We start from the raw sequence: 24,593 nt of genomic DNA, 5'->3' as shown, positions 1-24,593 counted from the left end.
ACCATTTATAATAAAATTATGGAATGTGTTAAATAACCCTTAGAGAAAAAACATATTCGTCATCTTAGCAGAGACCTAAGTATTGCATTTTTTCTAAGGTCTTTGTAGGGGATCTATATGCAGAATATCATACTATTCCTCTAAGAGGACTTTTGGTTTTCTATTTGAGGTCACTCCTCCCATCCTTTTCACTAGATTTCCTATAAAAGTCTAAGTCACCTGTAATGCTCTTATTTTCACAATCTAAAGACAGATGATTTGCTTCTTCTAAATCACGTAAGATCTATTTGTTGTTTAAGTTAGCAATTAAAGTTCAGCAGCAAAGTCTGAAATCACCTCTTCTCCTTGTCACCCACTCGTAACAGAAACATTGGCACTAACACATGTGACCTTCAAAATAGCAGTTGCCTCTCCTAAAATCTAACAGTGTTTTCTTCAGAAATAAGGGCTATGAAGCCACAGACCTCAGGTCCCTTTGAGACTCATTGACATAGTACGTATCTAGCTGAAACCAAGGGTGCCCTAATCACAGGACACCTACAAAATTTCCTTTCTTTCTTTTTAACATTTACAGACATGGGCTACCAGGAGCTGTATTACAGATTAGCTTTATCTAATGTAAGCTAGTATGCAAAAAAAAAAAAAACTTAAGGCAGACTGAATTAATTATATCTGAGATTTGACTTACACATTAGATGATTAAATATGTGCATTTGAAAAAAGTCCCTGAAGGTAATCTTGTTACTTTAAATAATTGTCCAGGGCCTTTTGGCTAAAGTGACTTTCCCCATGTAGCTTGCTTGTGTTATCTTAATTTTTCAGTGTCTTAATTTTGCATTTTCTTTATGGCTCTACTTTCAATTTAATTCAGAAGCATTTATTGAGAGCAAAATCGGCAGAGAACAGTGCTAGAACGTGCAGGGGAATGGAAAGATGAAAAGACATGACCCACCTACCATTCAGGGTTGTCTCTGTCATGTAGGACATAAATCCACATGGCTAATGCATCAGCTATTACACCAATAACTCCAGTCCAAGTCCAGATTACCGGTACCTATTTTTTATTATAAAGGGAATTTATCAAATCACTACTGAATTAGCAAGAATCAATAAATTAGGAGAAAGAAGCCCTTGCTTGCAGCATAGCATGAAAATAAGACAAACAGCTAATCTCCAATGCAGGGTGGTAAGCACTGAGCCACCACTGGCCAGGGATGCCACAGAAGCCCAGGAAAGGAGCTTAGGGCCCTCAGAAAGAGTTGATTTTTGAGTTAGATCCTGAAAAATTACAAGTTAGCTGGAAAGAGAAGTTAAGCAGCTTCCAGGCAGAAGAATAGCACCTCTCAGCCTGTAGATCTTCCTCGTTTTTTGACTATCATTGAGAAATCAAATTTCAAAAATTATTTCATGAATAAAAGGTAACCAAATTGTATCATCATTTCCAAATAAGCAATTACTTTTGTGATTTCTTAAAGCAAAGGATTAACACCAGAATATAGAAAAGGGAATAATCTTAGAATAAAGGACGATTCTTTAACTTGAATAAGTTTAGCATCTTTTTTTTTTCTTCATTTCACTTCACTGGCAATCCTTCTCATAACTGGTACTAATTACTGGCCCGACTTCTGTGAACTAGTGATTGGAATATAGAGTCTTTGGGGGAGCTGCAAGCAGTTCCTGGAGAATACAGTACAAGAGAGTGGTGATAAGAGGCCAGGCTGGAAGGGTGTGCATGGACTGGATATGAAGGACCTTGAATGCTGTGTTAAGAAGTTTATTCTTTTTAATTCTAAATGCAGTGTGGAGTGATTGAAGGAATTTTAAAAGAGAATGCACCATGAGATTGCGTTTCAGAATGATTATCAGGACAACAGTTTGGGAAATTAAGAAAAGACCAACTTTGCAGATAGAGAGAAAATAGGAAGAGATTAACAGATTCAAGGTAAGAAATTGTAGTGGCCATATTGGGCGAGTAAAGATGGTAGGAAGTATAGACATTTGAGAGATTTAAGGAGTTTACATCAGTAAGACTCAATGACTGATTGGATTTGGGGGCAAAGGAGAAAAGACAAGAATAATGGAAGATATCCTAAATTTCTGACTTTCACAATAAAATTAATAGGTGGCAATGTCTTAATTATTTCTAGTTGATCAGTTGAAAGGGAACTAAGGAGTAGAGAAATTTGTTTTTAGATCGCTTGTACATGACATTATCTGCAGGACATCTTGGAGATGATATCTAGCAATTGAAGACATGATTCCAGGGTTTGGGGAAAAGATCTTGGCTAGAGAAATACATTCAGAAGCCAGTAGAGGGATGATCATTGAAGCCAAACGAGTGGATAAGCTGTATGGAGAGAATCTGTTATTGATGAGAACAGGGCCCAGGGTGAAATTTTGTCCAGCTGGGACATTTAGAAAATAGGCAGGGGATTTGTGACAATTGCTGCAATTGCTATAATTCTAACAGAGTGCAATGAGGATATAGAGAGGTGAGAGATTCTCAAAGTGCTAGAGTCTGAGCTGAGCCTTAAGGAGTGGGATCTGAAACAGGCAACTAAAAGCAAGAAAGACTTTCCAGGCAGAGACAAGGGAAGATGTTTAATTTTTTAATTAACAATTATAAACATTAAGCACCAAGAATATACTGTGATGGTTGCTATATGAAAACATAATTATCGATATAGTATCCCTGCCATTGAGCTTACAATCTAAAATGAAATACAAGGCTATGAGCCTACCTAAAAACTTCCCTAACTTAGAAGTGGCTGCTTTGGCAAATGAGTGAGGCAAAATGACCTATTATTCAGGTGCAGTGTTTTAACCTAAAACAGTAGTGCTAGGGGACTTGTTAAGAGCACAGATTGAAAGAAGGGAGGTGGAGGAGCCACATCAGGTTTTTTATTTAATAAACAGGATAGGCTAGAAATTGCATGTCTAATAAGTTTCTAGGTGATAAAGATACAGTTGGTCCCTGGACAACATTTTGAGAAATACTTTCATTTAAAAACAAATAAGAAGTAAACAAAATCCTCCTTTTGGCGTTCGTGAGACCTAATTGTATAGTGTTTGCTAAATATCTACATGTACAGGTTGAGCATCCCAAATATGAAAATCTGAAATATGAAATGCTCCCAAATCTGAAACATTTTGAGTACCAACATAACATTCAAAGGAAAAGCTTATTGGAGCATTTTGGATTTCGGGTTTTCAGATTAGGGATGCTCAACCAGTAAGTATAATGCAAATATTCCAAAATCCAAAAAAATCCAAAATCTGAAACACTTCTTGTTCTAAGCACGTCAGATAAGGAATATTCAAACTGTATTTGCCCTGTCTATATAAACTTTAATAACCACCTCACAGCCCTTGTGGTACCAGATTGCTGAACCAAATTGTTTCGTTTATCTTTATATCTCATAGAACTTCCATTCCTGTAATCGTTCCAGTCGTCTTTACAGTTATGATGCTTCATAAATTCCACCTCTTATCACGTTCCAGGAAAGGCATAAACTTTGACCTGGGTGGAATGGTTTGCTTTGTCTTCTTTGAGACACTTTCAAGTACCTTCTTCATCTTTTCAGCCACAAAAGTTTATCATCAACCTCATATACACAGCTCAGAGCTGATGTTCTTGTTAAGATAGTAAAGCTCATCTGCCATTTTTATGTTTATTGATCTTACCATGTGAAATTTTACTATGAGCTTAAACCTACTTAAGGTATCATTATTTTTTATTTTCTGGAAGGGCTGAAAACTTGCAGTACAGGTAGCACAGCCAGATGCCAGCCTGTAACGGTGACAATAGCGACAAGGATGGCAGAAGCTCTCCTGTACTGAGTACCTAACAGGTACGCAATATGTGTCATTAGGGGCTGCAGAGATGAAAGACATGTTCCTTGTTCTGAATTAAGTCTCTGTCTAGGGCAATGCGCAGGAAACCAGATAACTTACGGCATACTGGGATAAGGAATGTGATTATGGTAAGGGAATAGATAGGAGGGGCGCCTATCCCATTTAGGGAAGAGATCCAGGCAGACAGGTTCCAGGAGATGACACTGGAGCTGACTTTTGAAGCTATGGTATGAGTTAGCTGGGGGGAAAATAAAAGAATGATGCATTTGCTGGAGAGGATGATAGAGAGGAGATAAGGCTGGGATCAGATGAAGGACTCGCAAAACCTGTAGACTAGATAAGGCTAAATCCACATTATGACATGACTCATATGCAGCCAACAATGGTATTTTGTTTGGGTGATAGGTACCCTAAAAGCCCTTACATATGCTATGCATGTAACAAAATTATTCTTATACCCCATACATTTATGCAAATAAAAAATACACAACAGTTCAGGAAGCAACTACAAAGAACATACTGGCATAACTATAATATTTGTCCTGTATTAATATCCAGTTCCCCCACCTTAGGAATTGGAGACCTGTCAGGCAAATGAAGCTAAATAAATATCTCCAGATTGGGGCTCCTTGGATCTCTCATTTCTTCTGTCATCTTGCTTCTGCCTCATCTGCCAAGTATATTGTAGATCTAGTGCAAATCCATCTAAAGACTTGCCTTTATTGTGGTAGCTGAAATGGATCCTATCAAGGCGACGGGAAGTTAGACAGTACCCCACCTGTCTGCAATTGCTCAGACATCTAGCTTTAACCGTGGTCCTCATCAGTGCTACTTCCTGTACTCTGGCTGCTGCTTTTGCTCATTTTCTATTGGACAGAGTTAGGTAATGCTGGTATATGATGAGGTTCAGTCTCTGATGATGATGTTCTGCAAACACAGCTTCTACTGACTAGCAAGACCCCTGCCTGTTTCCTTAGTCATATCTGATCACTCCACCAGCTGTAGCTTCCTGGGGCTACAGTTTAACAACCTTGTTTTCTGATTGTCGTTAACACTGACACATAGTAAGAGCTACTGATTTTTTCTATGGAAATGTTTATTTTTTATTTGACCCCTTCCCAGAACCCTCAGGAGAATGTAAAAGAGAGTTTATATTTTGATTCAGTATACCATCATGAGAAAATTGTTTTTCTTTTTTTTTTTTTTTTTAAATAAGCCCATTCAGGTGTATATTTTTCTTTTCCTTTTATCAAATTTTCTTCGAATGTTAAGAGTCTATTATACCGTATAGTATATTACTTCAAAGAATTCAGGAAATAAAAGAGAGGCCAAGAAGCAAGTGCAGTACAAACCTTTGAGTGGAACCCCTTTGAATGGTATTTACATAACATTAGATGTAGTACCACAGGGATTGGCAGTTCCTCTGTGTTCATTAGCGTGTTATGCTACTACAATTTGCATTTAGTTTTAATTTGAATTACTAAATGTGAATTTTCTCACAATACACTAAACTAGTTTGTGTTTGGCACTGGGGGCCTGGATAACCAAAGTTGCATATGCCATGTTTAAAATATGTTTAGAATTGGAACCAGTAGTAAATTGTTAGTGAAAGAAAAAATTATGAAACTCCCGTTTGTCTTCCATGAACTGTGTTCTGGGAACTGTTGGAAGCATTCACAAGCAATGGCTCAGTTAATCCTCACAAAAATACCTGGGAACTGTAATGTCCCTATCTTACAGATGAGGAAACTGAAATTCAGAGAAATTAAGAATGATGGAGCAGAGCAGGGATTGAAATTTAGACCCAAAGGCACTGTCTTCAACAATTTTATTCAGATATGTGGCTCCTTTAACTAGATGGCTGTCTTCCAGGTCATTGTAAACCTCCAGAGGGGAGGATAGAATTAGGCTGAACTCCAAGCTGGCATCGTGGTTTGAGGCTACCAGGAGCAACTTTCATTTCTTTGGATTTTGCTTTCATAAATCACAGCCATTTTCAAATCTGCCAGTGCCACCTTTGCACGTTGTCAAGGGAAAGGACAAATAACAAGCTAGTAAAAAATCTTTCAAATGATGTAAATAGATGTAGGCATGTGTTAACAGGAAAAATAAACAAACAAAACAAAAACAAACAAAAAACTCTTTAAGATATGTTAAAGAGGCTTATTCTGAGCCAGTAGGAATGACCATGGTCTGTGGAAACACAGTCTGAAGAGGTCCTGAGAAATTGTCCCCGACGTGGGTGAGTTACAGTTTGATTTTATGCATATCAGAAAGACAGGAGTGCAGGCAAAGATATAAATCAATACATGGAAGGCATGCATTGGTATCGCCTAAAAAGGTAGGATATCTTGAAGCGGGGGGCTTATAGGTAGATTCAGAGATTCTTTAATTTGCAGTTGGTTAAAGGAGTAAAGCTTTGACTAGAAATTTGGAATCAGCAAAAAAGAATGCTTAATATAAGGAAGTCTGTTAACCAACACACTAAGATAGAGTGACTTGTAAGGGTGTGTGACTTAACCCTTCTCTGGCATGGCATTAGGTCCTGTTTATAACTCGGTCTCTTAGTGTCACGAAGAGTCCATTTGGTTAGTCTGATGATCTCTATTTTAACATTAATGCTGGTCAGTTGTGCTTAGACTCCAAGAAGGAGGTATCATGAGGCATGTCCCACCTCCCTTTCCATCACCATCAAGGACTTCGTTTTTCAGGTTTCTCTGGGGCCCCCTTGACGAAGAGGGGTCTGTTCAGTTGGTAGGGAGCTTCAGATTTTGAGTTTACAAATATCTAGTTAATAATTGAAAAATTAAAACAGAGAAAAGTGACAATAACTTATCCTGTCAAACATGGAAAACGGAGAGAAGAATCAGAATTTTTTTTAACAATGATCTGTTCACTAAGCCTCAGTTTCACTGAGAATATGCACTGAATAACCAAAGGAATAGATGCTAAATGCACTCACTGAATAAAGGGGAAGAACCGAACACTCTCTTTCTAGCATGTTACTCATTCTGGTGCAGGTTTTAAATTGCAGTTGGAGAATTCTTGTTAGAAACTATTTATTTCACTCTACTTCCCTCCCTTGTTGGTGTGACCACATGGATGAAAACTAACTTTTTTTTTCTCTATGTATGTGTGATTCTGTATCCTCTTTCTGAAATTTTATTGAATATCCTATTGCCTATGCTGTCATTCAAAATTAAATGTTCTAGAACGTGTTGCTGTTGCTCTTTTATGGTCAACTCTGGTGGGAATTTAGAATCTGTCCATGTGCCATGTGAAGACGCATTTAAAAGAATACACACCTATATACACGTGTGTAATTGGCTGTTGAGGATTTTAAAAGAATATATAAAACTTATTATTTTCCTTTGGCCTTGTATAGTGATAAGAGAGAAAATCCACAAGTTCAGAGGGAGATTTCAAAGTGATGTGTCAAAATAGATGACATGATTTAACGGGTAATTTTAATTCAGTAGGAAAGTCAGATAGCTTTTCACCATACACACACACCTTTTGATGACTATAAAAATAGTATATGTTCTAGTAAACCTTTTGGAGGATTCTGAAAAGCGTGATTAAAACTTTATCCATAATCTCACAACTCAGTTAATGCTACTTAATACTTTAGGAATTTCCTTTTTTAAAAAAAGTTATTCTGCTTTAAGCAGCTAACCCAACTTATATTTAAATGGAGAAGAGAACTTTTTAGCTAAACGTAGCTGAATGGATTTCAAAACAAAACAAAGCAAAACAGCCTTTTTTGAGTTATTGAAACCGGGTGTTATCTTGCTTTTCCTCCCATACTTAGCTTACAGAATATTATCTATATATAATATACATAGATAGATATATAGTATTTCCCCAGTCATAACTTGATGTCTACTCCCAAAAAAATGTATATATATAGAGAGAGATAGAGAGGAACATTCTGGTCATGGATGGCTACATTTTTTTTTTTTTTTTTTTTTTGAGACTGAGTCTCTGTCTGTCACAAGGCTGGAGTGCAGTGGCACGATCTCGGCTCATGGCAACCTCTGCCTCCTGGGTTCAAGCAATTCTCCCACCTCAGCCTCCCAAGTAGCTGGGATTACAGGCACATGCCACCATGCCCAGCTAATTTTTGTATTTTTAGTAGAGATGGGTTCACCATGTTGCTCAGGATGGTCTCGATCTCTTGACCTCGTGATCTGCCTACCTCGGCCTCCCAAAGTGCTGGGATTATAGGCGTGAGCCACCGTGCTCAGCCAGATGGTTACCTTTTAACGAAAAAAAGATATATAAAAACAACAAAATATAATTAATATTTCTCATTAGTTTATTTTCAAGATTAGGTGAGATTGTCTCCCTTTCTAGTACTTTGCAGGAAGTTTAGTTGTGTTATTTTTCACTGGACTTTTTATTACCAGAAAAAAGAGAAATGGTTTAGTGTGAGAGAATCATTCATAGGTTTTATTTCAGTTTTAATTCAGACTTATTTGAAGGTTTTGACAGAGAGTATTTCTATATAGGCAGTGTTATCTTTCCAAAGTATTTGATTTCTAGAATCTAGATTTTTAATATGATAGTCAAAAATCATATTACATTTTTTGTCGCTCTTTAGAATCATGACATTCTTCTCATATACCTGATTATTAACTTTTTATTCTGAAATCAGAAAATGCAGAAAGATGCCATTTATGTGGTTCTCATTCCAGCCTGAAAGAAAGAGAATATAAAGGGATAGCCGGCTGGGCACAGTGGCTCATGCCTATAATCCCTGCACTTTGGAGGCCGAGGTGGGTGGATAGTTTGAGCCCACGAGTTTGAAATGAGACTGGGCAACATGGCAAAACCCCATCTTTACAAAAAAATACAAAAATTAGCCAGGCATGCACCTGTAGTCCCAGCTACCTGGGAGGCTAAGATGGGAGAAGTGCTTGAGCCTGGGAAGTCAAGGCTGCAGTTAGCCATGATCACTCCACTACACTCCAGCCTGTGTGACAGTGAGATCATCTCAAAAATTAATAAGTAAATAAAAACATAAATAAAACTATAGCAATTGAAAGTAAGGCTAACTTGATCTGGACACCAGTGATTGTCACGTGGTTTCAACACATTATAGCTTTATAGGCACATATTCTGTTTTGACTGAAGCAAAGTTGTTAAATGTTTGATTTTGTCCTAATGGTGAAAAGAAGACGTTTCCTGAAGGAGATAGGATTGCATTATCATTACAAATGTATCTAGCCTCTGTTGCACACTCTTTTTTTAATAGAGTTGTTGTCCTATTTGCAAATATGTCAGAAAAAGACTGAGAGTCACCCAGCAGCAAGCAAGTACCTGTAACCTGAGAGGGCAGGGTCTGTAACATCAGGGTTGAAATGGAGACCATATTGTTTTTTAATAACAGAGTGAACAGTCATTATCTTTTTCCAGTTCATGACCTCAAAATATACACAGTCCGGATTTCCTTCCATGAATGGTCCATGACGGCTGCTGTCCATTCATACAACCTGACCTCTACTCTTTGCCTCTTAGGTGCTTTCAACACATACACACACACACACATACACACACACACACACACACACACCAGAAATGGAACATCCATTTTTCAAGACTAATAATTCTAAGCTTATCTGTTCAGTTCTTAGTTTCTTTGTAGGAAAAGATCATTCCTTGGGAGAGTGTGTGTGTGTGTGTGTGTGTGTGTGTGTGTATAAGACAGAGAGAGAGAGTGATATCTGTATGCAAACACTAGTTTAACTAAAGGATATACTTTAATTTTACAAAGACTTGTCTAAAACACCTGTTCCTGGCATGCAAACAAAAATAGATAATTTGTTCTTTTGTTCCTAAATCTATTTAATTTGGTGTAATTCAGAGTGATCTTTGAGGATAGAAAGATAATGCCCAACTGAAGTTAATATTACTTCCTGGAATAAGAATAAAGACTTTTAACAGTTCTTAAAGTATGGAGCAGAGTATTAGAATATCTGCTTTTTGTGAAAAATTTTACACATTTAAATTTATGTAATGAAAATCTTTAGGAACCAGGCCCTAGTTAAACAGGGGAATCAAATATTTATTGTTACTAAAGTTATTAACAAAACTTTGGAGACCTTATTGTTTATGGGAAGAAGGACAGAGTTTGAAATATTGATTAGAGAGTAAGTTCTTTAGGAGTCCTGGATTTTATTTTTTCTTGCTTACTGCCTAGCGCAATGCCTAGCACCTAGCAAACACTCAACAAATATTTATTAAATGACTGGATGTATGGGTGGATGGATGGATGGATGATGAATGGATGGATGGATGGATGGATGGATAAAATATATTAAAATCTGTACTTGGCCGTTTACCTAACATTCTATATAAAGCACCTTCTACATGGTAAGGCTCATTATTGCATTTGTTGTCATTATTTTTTACATTAGTATAATGTTTTGACTTTATTGAAGCTTATCAATCTAGGGTCAAATTATATCTTATCCATTAGGCCTTTTCCAATAGGCCAATGGTAAAGTGTCCAAATAATTTTATTTTAGAAATAAGTACGAATGTCAGCAGTCATATAGCCTAGCTACTTCAATGTGTTGATATTTGTTTGGCAATTAAAAACCAAAGAGAATAACTGATTTGTTTAAAGTCTCGTATGTTTACCCCCAGAATCTAAAATAAATGTTGAAAAAGAAAAAAAATGGTAGCATGGGAAGTGTAAGCTTTGTATATATGAGAAGTTATGGCCAGATGATTCTACATTAAGGAACTTACTCATTAATTCAGTAAACTCTTATGACGTGTTCCCATAAATGTGTGAACTTTTCCAAGTTTGGGGGAATTCAAAGATGAGTGGACCCTAAGCTCTAGGAGATACTGATTAAAGGAGTCATAAATAAGTGAATATGTAATTTAACAGAAGGGAACATGTGTTATGGTTAATGTATAAACAAAAGATTGAGTGAACATGAAGCATGAAGCAACTAACCCAATCTGGAGGTTTGGGTAGAGAAAATCAGTTTTTAGCTGCAACTGGACAAGTGACAGGAGGATCAAATGGACTTCTCTGTGTCTGCAACGAAAGAAGTCTGAGCTAAGATTTTATTTAGAACGAATTAAATGCTCATAAAAAGATCAGATAAATAATTTAAATGAGCAAGTAACCAATGACATTCATTCAAAACTGCATAAACTTATGCAAGAATGCATGTTTTCTCATATTTCTGCTTTGCGGAAGCTCGCGGTGTGATCCATAATTGTGTCACATGCTATTTTCACCTTTGATACTGGGAGATCCTTGAAGGTGGAGTCTTCATGTTATCCACCTTTGTATCCTGAACACTCAGCAGGGTGCCTGGTGCATTGTAGATGATCAATGTATGTTATTCTGAATTGACTTACACCCACCAACCACTATATTAAAAATAGAAAATAAAAGAAAAAAAACAAGCTGTGTGATTTCCTCTAGACACAGTTGTAATTTACTATCTAGGACAGTCTCACCAATCAAGTATTTATCTCCAGACCTTGAGAGGATAATTTACCTTCGGCAATTATTATTAATACCTTTTACCAACTTGAGACTATGGCAAAATTGAACTTATGAGAAATGCCTGTCTTTTTTCATCCTTGGATCAATTATAGCGTTCAAAAAACAATCTTTTTCAGGTTTCCAGATAACAGTGTTTTTCAAATCTCAGGTTGAAAACATTGAATCATTTTATCAATAATGTGCAAGATAGAGACATGTCCAAGATTACTGAACCAGGATCGTAAATCAACTCCTTGATGACATACCTCACAAGATTTAAAAAGAGAGATCATATAACACTTTGCAGATGGCAAGTCCCATACCAGTTGTTGTATATCAAAAATGATACCAAAAATCAGTTTCTTAGAAATATATTAATTATATTATTGACTGATCCAAAAGCATTTAGTTAACTTGGGGATAAAATGAGCATTGATAATTATTTTCACATTACATTTTAGCAACGTACTTGCATGTTTTAATTTGCCGAATAAAGAAATAGGTTTATATATTTCCACTGTTAACAGAAAAGCAATAAAATACTTCAAGGGAATTTTTCATTTGTTCTTGAAATCTGCTTCCAATGTTCATTTCACTCCCACTAAAGGCAGGTTATTACCTTGGATTTCCTAAAAGCAGTGTATGCTTTAAAAGTGAATATTGAGAATTGTGGGTACTACTAAATTTAACATACAGAATGACCAATGCCAGATGACCCTGACTGAAATAAACTAGAAAATTGAAGTGATTATAAAGATCATTTGCAGGTCAAAAATTAATTTCCCCCTCTTAGCCTCTTACATCCTTCATTGTCCTATCTCCTGATTCTGTCTTTCCTAGCTCAACTCTCCTTATTTTCTTAATTGTTTGCACATAGAAAGATTTTGCTTTTCCTGTCACCTCTGTTAGATGCATGCATGTGTACTCCAAACACCTTGCTTGATAATTTCAGCTCGGCATCATCATTACAGGATGTTAGGCTCTATAGCCTGGGTCAAATCTTAGGGCTACCACTCACTAGCTGAGTAAGTTTTAGCAAGTTATCTGAATGCTCTAAGCCTCCATTTTCTCATAAATAAAGTATGAGTTGTAGCATTGTTTTGAAGGTTAAGTAAGATGATACATATACCATGCTTACCAAACTTAAAATAAGCATAATCTGTTGTTGCTATCATGATTAACCAATGCCTCTTCCTTCTGGTTTAGTGTAAAAAGTGTGGCACACTGAACTGACACTGGACCAAAGATCAGATCACTTACCCTGAGGCCCTGGCTCTATGACCCTGGGCAAGTCATTTATTCCAGAACTCTGGTTGTCTCATCCGTAAGCTGGGTGGCATAGACAACACGACATTAAAGAGCCCTTCCAGAACCACAGTTCTGTGTTCTAAGTGAATATATGCTCCACATTTTTACTCATAACGTTCTTGTAAATCACTGGAATTGTACTCTTTTAGCATAAAAGTTATATAAGATATAGGAAAAAAAGTGGACCCTGAAACCTGGTCATGTGGTCAGAGCCAAAGAGAATCCAGTTTGATGTAAAGTTATTTTACTCAAATGCTCTGTGGCAGGGACTCTGCTGAGGTAGAGTATTTGAACAGAGCACCTTGAGACCAATGTCACAGAAAATATTCCAGCAAATAATTAATGGTGTGTGTATATATATTGCCAGCTACTCTGCTGGAGCCCAGCAATCTCTCAGAGGAGATTAGTGGTCCTTATCCATGTGTCCAACCATTTCAATACATGCTTTTCTCAATGATCATTATCCTGAAATAAATCCAAATTAAATTTTATGAACCAGGATTGAAATTATGTGCCTTCAGTATTGAGCCTTCTAATAGCAGTTATTTTTATTGAAGTATTAAAGCAATTGGCTTGAGTCATCTTGGAAACACTGCTTTCATATTTCAAATATGGTTAGGAGGCTGTCAGCACATATTACCAGGGATTGGAGATATTTGCTTATTAAATGATTTTTACCAGGAAAAACTCATTACAGGAAACATCTTGTTTACAAGGGTGTCCTGGGGATAGCAAATGGAAAGAAACATGTTACATTGAATTATAGAAGTAAAATAAGCTGGTTCAGCTAATAGATTCAATGGAAATATAAGATATTATTTTACAAGTCAAAGACAACTGCAATTTAATTTAACTGACAGATTTCTACTGTAGGATGTAAACATTAGATAGAGATATTTACTTGAAACTGTAGCAACCATTACATGTTATTTTGACACTCTAGTTTAGGCATCTATATCCAATGATTTTTCAAAAGTTATTATTATTACTATTTGTTTTGCCCATACAAAGACAAAATAAAGCAGAAGCACTAATGATGTTTGATGGTGGGAAGGATAGAGGAGAGGTTAAGAGAACAAGTTTTCAATGAGATTAGTTCTCAGTTTACTCCCTGGCTATGTGGACTTTGGGTAGGGATTTAACCTCTTAGAGTTTCAATGACTTCATCTATAAAATGGAGATAAAATATATCTAATGGTTACTGTGTAGTCAATGGAGATGATATGTGAGTGAAAACTTAGCATGATGCCTAACACACACACAAAAAAATATTGAGTAAATGGAAATTTCACTACTTCTGACCATTCAGTTTATGCTTTCAGATCTTAGGACTTGGACTCGGCTTACAGATACTGGAATTTGCAAAACACATTCCCTTTTTCATGGTCTCTTTTCTACATGCCTGATTTCTCACATTTTTTATGGTAGCTGAAATAGCGTTTTAGTCATCTTCGTGTGCCTCCCTTCCCAAATCCATGGACAGTGTAGGTACTGAAAACATTTGGGTGGATGAATGGAAGAAAACAAAATGAACAAAGAGAGCCCCAAAGTCCCCCAAGAGGACACAGTGGAGATACCCACTGCAAAGCAGGCATCTGGGTATCTGAGCCTCGATTTTTACTCAGAATCCTAGAGAAAAACGTTTAGTCAGAGGCTAACAAGGTCTTAGCCTCCTTGACCCACAGAAAAGAAATACAAGAAGGGTTAGCACATCCCAGTTGGCCAAACCTGCAGAAGCAGTCACCCGCTCTCAGTGTACCTTGTAGTTCGACCGTGGCACTTCACACACTTTGCCTATTCTATCTCCTCTTTGACTTTTCTGAGGGTGCTTTCTGTCCACACTAGACTGAATCTCTGAGACTGGAATGGCATCTTCATCATTTTTCTGGTGTCGCATCACTCAGCATGCTGCCCTATTCCCAGTCACCTCAGGAAAAAAGAGCTTTAGGTCAGGATAACAGGAAGTACATGGAGTTTGGAGTCTCAAACACTCTGTGTCATGAATGTCCTTCCCAATCTTCCCAACCAAGTCCTTCCTGGTGCCCCTTATCTCAGAGAACAGTGCCATCTGCCTCTAAGTAGCTCAAGTATTACAGGTGGATGCATCCAGGTGCACTCTTCCCTTCCTACACAAATCCAGCCAATCACTTCCAGTCAATCATGTTCCCTTAGCATCTCTGGAACCGGTCCACTTAATTCCATTTGCCTAATTTACCCCACCATCATTTCTTGCCTGTATTATTGCAGCAAGGACTGATATCCTTGTCCCCCCTTGTCCTTCTAGCCCATTCTTCAATTTGCAGCCAGCGTATTTGCTGTCACAAATCTGACCATCTTTCTCTTTAGTTAGCTTTGAAGTCTCAGCTTTTTAGTGTGTCTTCCAAACCCCTTCTTGTTCTGACTCCTGCTGACCTTCCAGCTTCATTTCTCACCTCAACCTACCTCCTTCCCCAGACGTACTGGGATATTCTTAGTTCCTTAAATGCAATAAACTTTTCTTATTTGATGTCTTTTATCCTCTCCACCTTCAACATTTTTCCCTCTCTGCTCTCTGTCCTCTTTCTTTTTCTTTTTCTCCCTTCTCACAGGAAGCATTCTTTGATAACCACGCTCCTAATAAATGTGGTTTAGCTGCTGCTCTTAAAACTACACTTTGGGACCAGCATTGATTAGGGAATTTTTCCCCTAGAGGAAGAGATGTCGAAGTTGAAACACAGAGAATGAGTAGGATCAAATGAAGCAGATAGAGAGAGATCAGCAGTATATATATATATATATATGTATATATATATATATATATATATTTAAGTTATATATATAAGTTATATATTATTAAGTTAGAATAATATATATTATATATAAATACTGTATATATAGTATATATACAGTATATATATACACTGTATATGTATATATGTATGTGTATATATATATATACATATATATATATAGAATGAGTAAATAAGCAAATGAATGAAGACAATTTGACAAGAAGCACCTGTAAAGCACATCACTGAGACCTCAGTGTTCTGTTGGTAGCTTCTCTTTCTGGAGGCATAAGGTAAAACTGTCCAAATATAAATTTCTCTCCTAGTTTGCTCCCTCTCCAGAAAGCTCTGAGCATTTTGAAATATATTCTTATGATAGCTCATTTTATAACATAAGGAAACTAAGGCTGCCTGGCCTTATGGATGGAGCCACATAGTTATAGATAAGTCAGACACCAAGATAAAGAGCATTTCCATGAAGTGAGGTAGAGGCAGGTGTGGAATCCAAGCTTACTGAATGGTCTAATGCTGACTTTTTTACACCTAGAAAACCTTTGTGAAAATGAAATATATCAAGAAATGAGGACATTTAAGGAAGGCAGGCAGCAGAAATATATATATCAAAAAGCTGAAAGAATTGGATGAGCTATTCTCTATGAAAACCACATTTTTATCGTAACTGGAAAAAATCTGTTATAAACTGAACAATAGAGAAATGTCCCCCTTGACACTACACTGAGAGCTATCCTGTTGTTATGTTTTCCGAATCCCTCTGTGGCTTCTATTTTAAGTGAGCGGGACACTACAGAAACTGACATGCGAAGGGCCCTGATAAACCAGAATGCTTTTTCCATACAATAAATTCAAATGGTTATTTGAGCTCAACAGTGAAAAGCAAAAATAGAAGGATCCACCAAACACTGCAAGTCTTGGAAACTACAGACAAATTGGATGAGTTGGGGGCCCTGTGATGGCAAAGAGTTGCCTTTATCCCAGGCAATGGTGCACAGGTAGACAAACACACTACAGCAGCTCTGAGACATTTCCAGAGCCTTCCTTTAAAAGGGCATCTCTAAACAACCTGAGTCTGTAGAGGTGGATAATGGTGTGTGCATTATGAGTATGCACACAAAGGAGAATGTCTGTTATCCTTAGTGCAGAGTAAGTAACATAAAGTCTAGTGGAAATAAAAGTATATAAATTTAATTGCATGACATAATTTGTTGGCTATAGACATTCCCTTTCACTTCTTTCTTTTTCCATTTTTTCTTTCTTTTTTATTGACCCTCTTTTCCTCCATTCAGTGTGGAAGGATAAGCACTGAACAGAGCCATACTAGAGCAATCTACAGGGACTTGTTTCACATTCAAAAATTGGATCACCCAAGGCTCTAAAGTCTGTCAGATGAATTTGAATAATGCAGGTATTGGCACTCTACGGCAGCCACAAGTGTGGCAGACGTAATGAGTTTTGGAAGCTCCCCTGAGCCTCAGGCAGAATTACAATGTCAATCAAGTATATTTCTTTCCCAACCTCCTTTTCTTTACCCAGGGATGGATTCGCTTTAGTTGGGTGTCCAAAGTTCTTGACTTACTATAAAGAAGTAAAAAGTGGATTGGATTTGAAGACATATAACGTGAGTTTGAACCCAATCCAGTCAATCATTGCTTGGGTGATCTTGGGTAATTCACTTAAATTTGCTGCTTCTCAATCTCCCAACCTATAGATTAAAAAGTCACTCATTTATTTATCAAACAAATAGTTCTGAAAGCTTAGTACATGCCAGGTATTAGAACTGAATTTTTTATGATTTTTTAAATATGTCATTTACCCCAAGAGTAAGTAGGTAAAATGTAAAGTATAATAGGAAGAGCATTACTGAGATGAAGTTAAGTGAGATAAAGTATCCAATACTTGCTTACTTCACAGTTAACACTTACAGCATATTGCTATATCCTCAAGCCTATTTTTAAAAAAAATCATTGTATTCCCCTTATAAGAATTAAACCTCCCATCTCTTCAGTGCTGCAACTCTCATTAAGGCATCAGTCTGATTACCTAAGTAAAGAACAGAAATTTACCCTAAGGGGAATTTATGCTCCCATAAATAACTTATTATTTTTAAACAGGAGCTTTTTAACGCTAATGGGAGTCAGCTCAAGGCAACCAATAATTACTAAGTACCTACTATGTTTTAAGTCATGTGGAAGATGTAATCCCCACCTTCATGAGTTTTGAAATCTATATAATTTGTAAAAATAATATATCAACTCATTAAAATTTAAAAAGCTAAATTTTGAAAGCAACAGAAGTTTTAAATGATTGGTATTACAAAGGATTCTATAGGACCCTATGTAATTTCAAGTAAGTTATATGTTGTGCAACCATTACTGGAATAAGCGTTGAAAGAAAGGAGAAATAATTTTCTTGGTGGAAAATATTAGGGAGGCACAGGAGAGTTTAATGGATGTTGCCACCTGAGTAACCCATCCACCTGGAGATTGCCCCCACTTCTTCCATTAATACCCTCACATAGCTCTTCATTCAAATCAAATTCCATTCACCAGTTCTCTTCTCACTTCATAAATTTTTTTCAACATCCTTAGCTTAGCAAAACAAAGATCATCACTGTTACCAATTAGGTCAAATACTTAAAAGGCCAAAGCAAAGCTCAGTCTTAACAAATAAGAGAATTATGAATCTATGAACTTGGAGGGAATCTTGTAGCTAAACACAAAGTATGATAAATAGCAACAAGTCTTTATGAAGCACACTAACATAAAATGACTTATTTGATCCCCTCACCAACTCTGAAAATGGGAAAGGGCAAAGAAAGGTCACTTTTCCACGACCCTCAGCTGGTAGCTAGTGGGTATGGCATCCCACACAATGCTTGTGTCCTATCTACCATTTAAAAATGTCGTGTAGGAGAAAAACTTGCTATGCTCTCTTTCTTAGAAATTGAGGGTCACAAAAAGGTATAGTATGTGTTAGTACAGGAGTTAAATGTGGACTAGGTTCTTCCTACTCAAAGTGTGGCCCACAGACTAGCAGCATCCGCATTACTTGGGAGCTTGTGAAAACACAAACTACTGGCCCCATCACAGAATTCCTGAACCAGAAGCAGCAGTTTAACAAGATCCCCAGGTGATTCTTATGTGTAATAAATCTGAAAAGCACTAGCGTGGGTAGGTTCTACATCTCTGAGTTGGATGCAACACAACTCAGAATTGTGCAAATAATGTAATATACAAGAAAACACTTTTTATATGAAAAAATACTATATAAGACTTCATAAAATAACAATTATTATTCTAATGTATAATAACCCAGTCATTCATATCAGCGTTTTGTTCTACAGTTGAATATAAATAACAAATAAATGGAACTCTTGGGAACTTGAAGGTAATCAAACTAGACTTAGTTCAGGTATAATATTTATCCCAGATGAGATTGTAAATTTATATTAAGATGCCAATTTAGCAAATATCCCACAATGCAGATTGTATTTTAGCTAATTATGGGAGGACTTTTTTATTGTGGTTTTTTTTTACAGCTACTCTGCTCTTCAGGATTATTTTAAATAGTGTTGTTTTTAGGCCAGTAAGAAATATCAATTATAACATATCGTAACCCACTAAAACATGCCTTTTAAAATTGTAGATTCTCTTCCATGTTTTTCTTTTTCCTTCTTCACATTTACATGGCAAAAGGCTTATATCTTAAAGATCTAAAACAAAAAGACATGGAAGTTAGCAAGAGCAGTGTGAAGCCCGAAGCCTGGAGTGCTGACCCCTCATTCAGTGCTCCTGCCTCCCCTCCACTGGGGCTAACAACTTTGCCAACATGTACCATGTGACTGCAACTGAACCTGCAATGGCATGCTTTGGTATTTTCACAGAGAGCAAGACTATCAGCCTTGGAATCAAAAGACCTTGGCCGAAGTCCCAGCTTTGCTCATTTTAAACTTGGGTCTCACAAATCCTTTGCCCTTCCCACCTCAATTTCACAACCCAAAAAATGGGCACCAGAAGCAACGGTATTTAAGAAATAAAAGGGAAATTTTAAACTCTGCCTTTTAAGATGTTCTGTAAAGGCCTTTGGTTTTCTCCTGAGGTTTTAACAGATTATGCCTATACTGATCATCAAACCCAAATTATTTTCCCATTCTTTTGAAGTATGTATCTTCTGCACCCAACATCATTTTGTTCAGTAAGCTTTCTGAAGATATTCAAAAAAGTACCCCCCAAAACTGCTGAGTATTTTTCTCCCTGTGTTCTCCTTCTCAGCCACCTTTGTGGCTCCTCTGCCGTTTCCTGTCCCTTGAGCGCTGGTGTCCCCAGACCACTGCATTGGTCCTTTAGTCCGGCTCCCTGGGGTTACCCCTCTAAATTTTGCCTTCTAACTACAGAGAATTTCCACTCCGCATCTGCAGGTCAAACGTCTCTCCTGATGCCACTTCCACAAATCCACCTACCTACAAGGCATTTTTGGTGGTACCCTATAGTCACCCCAAAACATGTCAGAAACTGAGCTCACCCTCTCATCCCACAACCCTGCTCCTCCTTCTTTTCTCTAGTTTTCTATCAATGGCCTCATCATTCTCCTAATGACCCAAGCCAGAAATGAGTTATCATCTGGATTCTTCTCTCTCCTACACATTTTAAATATCATTGAGCAGACATGCTGCATGTTTTACCATGTAAATATCTCAAATTACTCTATACCTTTTCCACAGCTTTCATTCAAGCTTTTGTTAATTTTCACATGAACAGTAACCACCTTTCTCTCTGCCTCCAGCCTTGCCTTCTCCTAAAATCGAAAAAAAGCCTAAAACTAATCTTCATGTTTTATCAAATGTAGATCCCTAAGCCCAAAGCATTTAATTCAGTGCAGGGTGTGGAGAGAATTTGCCTTTAACAACTGCGCTCCTGAGGCACCAATACAGGTCAGACCAGGAGAACTGACCTAATCTGTTCTCCACCATAGAAGGATAACTCTTCTGATACACAAATCTGATTAATCATGCCACTTCCCCGCTTTTAACTCTTCAGTGACTCCTATTTCCATTTAGGATAAAGTCGAAAGTCCTTGACATGGGCATTCGCCACCTATCCTCTGCCTCCCTTTAGAGACTTGTCTTCTGCCCCCACCCATACATGCTATTGTGAGGGCGTGTTGCCTGCACAGGAACAAGAGGGGTAGAGAGAAAAGAGGCAAGGGAGGGATCTAGTACTGACTGAGAACACACTTCACATTCACTCATTGGATCCTCACAGGTGCTACCATCTCCATTTGAAGGATGAGGAAAGAAGCCCAAAGAAGTAGGGTAGCATGCCTGGGCTTCAGAGGCAGTGACAGAATCGAGACTAAACCCAAGAGGATCCAACATCAAAACACCTTTGGCTTTTCCATATCTCTGCCATAGGACATACTTCAGAAAAACGGGATATGTCAAACTATATATTATGTCAATTATGGCCAAATGAAACAGGTTAAACTTAAGTAAGATAAGGGGAAACCTGGCAAGTCCTAGCATTACTGTGGACTGCTGAAAAACCAGAGAACAGATCAGGACAACAGTAGTCACAATGTAAAGATACTTGTAAAGCAGATCCTTCGGAAAGATCACAAATGTCAGAGAACAAGTTATAGATCTGAAAGTGGTAATGAATATGGATATAGGTGTAGATATAGATACATATAGATACAGATATAGATAGAGATAGATATAAATATAATATAGATATAGACATAGATATATAGATACTGCAAATGCCAAACATGTGATCCAACAGGTACACCTATAGAGTGAGAACAATTGCGATGTTGCAGTATCTACCCAACCACACCCAGACCCCAAATGTGATAGTGCTGTTGGACACACCTCATTGACAAAACTTCAGCATATTTTCTGTTGCTGCAAAGTCTCCTATGAATACTTTGTGAGGCTGCTCAAATCATATTTGCTCCAGGACAAATCAGTACAGGGCTCAGTGTCATGCCAACTAATTTGAATAAAACAATAAGTATGGCTATTTATATTCAGACCCATGCCCAGGAGCTCCCAGAGGTGTGATAAAGTGTTGCTTTTAAAACAGACATAAAATATACATAGTTCTCATTTAAGCTACTGCATATTTTTCTGGTGCCTCTCACGGCTATATTGATAGCCATGGTTCTAAGTAATTAGATGAGTGCTGGAGAAAGGAATTAAGTGTTAACATTTTATATCCTCAGATTGGTGAGGTTTTTTCCAGAGCTAATTAAATCAGTGTAATTCAATTCAGTTTTAAAAACCTACCTATCCTGATTGCCCACTATGTGCAAGGAGCTGTGTTAGAAGCTATGGGGCAGACGTGGATATAAGGTGGTCAGAAAGGCTGATGAGTGCAGTGGTTAAGCAAACGAAAAAGATCCTGGGGCCAAGACTCCTAAATCTGAATCTCCATTCTGCCTCTCTCTAGATGTATGGCTTTAGGCAAGGTGGTTTTACCTGCCTGGGCCTTAGCATTCTCACCTATAAAAGGGAATGTATCCCTTCTTCATAAGGCTTAAGGGACTGAATAAGTTATTGCCTGTAAAACTGTTATTGTAATCCCAATCCTCAAGCCATTTATTTTCCAGTGAGAGAGAAAAGCTCAAAGGAAGGTAAAAATGGGCATTGCTTTTGGAACCTGCAGAATGAAGAGAAAGAACACCCCCAACTGGAGGATAAATAGGAGAAGCCTTCGTGACAGGAGTCAAAGCCCAAGTGGGCTTGAAAGGATGGAGAGTGGGAGTAGAAACAGTCATAGGAGGAGACTCTAGGTGCAGAGAATGGGAAAAGTAATGGCCCAGGGTGTGTTCTCACAACAGTGGGCAGTGGAGCCTGGCAGGAGCATAGAGGTATAAAGGAAACCAGGAAATAACTACGGCTGGAAAACCAAGTCGAAGCCCCATTGCAGAATCTTCGGTGCCTTGCTAAGTATTCCCAACAATAGAGGGCACTGAAGGACTTGGAGGAAGAGACTGGTATGACTCGTGCTGTGACTTGGGAAGTTCCCCCTAACAGCAGTGTGCACACTACACTGGAGGAATGAAAACTGGAAGGCAGGAAGACAGTAGGCAGTAGGTATCACATCAGCCATGTGAGACATAAGTGAGCTTTGACTGGTACAGTGATAGTTGAAAGAGGAAAGAGGTGTGAAAGAAGTTGCAGAATTGGGCCATGATTGAATGTGCACAGAGCAGGAAAGGGGGAGTCAAGGATAACTGAGAGCTCAACATGGGGAGGCTGGGAAGATGGAAATTACCATGGACTAAGAGAAAGAACACAGAGTACCCATAATATGTAACTCTAACACCCATTCCCCACTAACCTGCCAATATTGAGTTTACTGCCAAATTTTAAAGGCAGACAGCCATTTGGCTAATGGTCAGTAAGCCCAATTTCCTGCCAGATATTAGGGCTTGCTTAAGAGTTTGTCTCATAGTGTTTGAGAAATGATACGCAACCTCTCCATGGAACATGCATTTTGTAACAGCAAAATTATCAAGAGGCTTTTCTGTGCTACAAATGAGATACTAGCTGTGAATTAATGTTCAAAAAAATCTTAATAAATTGTTTCAGATGTTACTAGGAAGGATATTTCTGGAGTGTCAATTAGACACAATTATAGTTTGAGTTGAATAATTACCCTTTCTTGTACATATTTTGATGATGCCTTAAAAAAAAAAAAACAGACTAATCTGAGAAGAAAAAGATGATAGCTCACATGCCATTAACTCCTTTAAAGAGAACACAATTCATAAATGAAATGCCTAATTTAAATGCAATTTAGAAAAACATTCCCAAGGATAAGCATTCAAAATCCAGCCTAACTTTCAGCAAACAGAGGGGAAGGACAGAAGGAGGCAAAAAAGAATGAGTAACAAGGGAAAAGAGAAACAGAAAATGAGAGCAAGTAATTAGGATGTAATTATAAGATTTAGGGGAGAATGAGAAGAAAAATAAGACAGAGGGAGTGAAGATAAACTCAGTAAGTGGTAAAATTTTACCACTTCATCTCAACTCAGCAGTGGCAGGTGAGAATGTTAGCAAGGATCATACAAGTAGTTAGGTCTGGGTTCACACCTCAGCGCATCCTTTTGCTACTACAATCTTGGGCATCTCCACTGATACGTGTGTAAAACAAGGTTAATTACAAGACATAGCATATGGTAGCTTTTATTAATACTCATCTTTAAGATGCATCTTATCTTTACCACTATCCCCCCATATTAATTCACCCTACTCTCTTCCATCCAGATGTTCCCTAACCCAGTACCACAACCCTTTCTCACTCCCACCTATAGGCATGTGCTAATGCTTTCCCCCCACCTGGCATGTATAATGTATCTTGGGAGACATCTATGCAGATATACGCATACCTAGGCAGAGATGACAAACAGAAACAAATTATAAGAGTCTGTGTCTTGGAGTCAGATGATTTGTGTAGGGATTCCACATCAACTACTTACTAGCCCTGAGATATTGGGCATATCACTCATTCTTTCTGAGCCTCAGATTCCTCACTTGTTGAAAAAGTGGTGGGCAGTAAAGATTAGTGGGAGCATAGCGATGCAAAGGAAACCAGTGTATTCATCCATTTTCACGCCGCTGATAAAGACATACCCAAGACTGGGTAATTTATAAAGAAAAAGAGGTTTAATGGACTCACAGCTCCACGTGGTTGGGGAGGGCTTCACAATCATGGTGGAAGGCAAAATGCAAATCTTACACAGCAGCAGGCAAGAAAGAATGAGAACCAAGTGAAAGGGAAACCCCTTATAAAACCATTAGATCTCATGAGACTTTATTTACTACCATGAGAACAGTTTGGAGGAAACTGCCCTCGTGATTCAATTATCTCCCACCAGGTCTCTCCCACAATACATGGGAATCATGGGAGCTACAATTCAAGGTGAGATTTGGGTGGGGACACAGCCAAACTATATCAACCAGGAAACAACTAAGACTAGAAAATCAGGTTGAAGCTCCATTATGGAAGCGTATGTGAGAATTACCCTGCCAATATATACTTACATGTCTAAGACAAGGTCTGTGCTCAATAAATGGTCACCAGTAGTAATTAAAAGGTAAATAATAATATGTTCTAGGTCCTGTG

At 37.7% G+C, this 24,593-nt stretch overlaps 1 protein-coding gene and 1 long non-coding RNA gene across 3 annotated transcripts in view; one reads left to right on the top strand and one right to left on the bottom strand.

The window, feature by feature from the left end:
• Window positions 1-24,593, top strand: part of GPC6 (glypican 6) — a 1,204,563-nt gene that overhangs the window by 927,521 nt on the left and 252,449 nt on the right. The window lies entirely within an intron of this gene.
• Window positions 18,952-24,593, bottom strand: part of LOC129463544 (uncharacterized) — a 33,787-nt gene continuing 28,145 nt past the window's right edge. The window contains exon 4 of the long non-coding RNA XR_008651222.2: window positions 18,952-19,174. This is a non-coding gene — a long non-coding RNA (uncharacterized lncRNA). The remainder of the gene's footprint in view (window positions 19,175-24,593) is intronic.

This window comes from Symphalangus syndactylus, chromosome 15 (genome assembly GCF_028878055.3).
Source record: "Symphalangus syndactylus isolate Jambi chromosome 15, NHGRI_mSymSyn1-v2.1_pri, whole genome shotgun sequence".
Taxonomy (NCBI): Eukaryota; Metazoa; Chordata; class Mammalia; order Primates; family Hylobatidae; genus Symphalangus; species Symphalangus syndactylus.
This window is presented reverse-complemented; position numbering and strand designations above follow the sequence as displayed.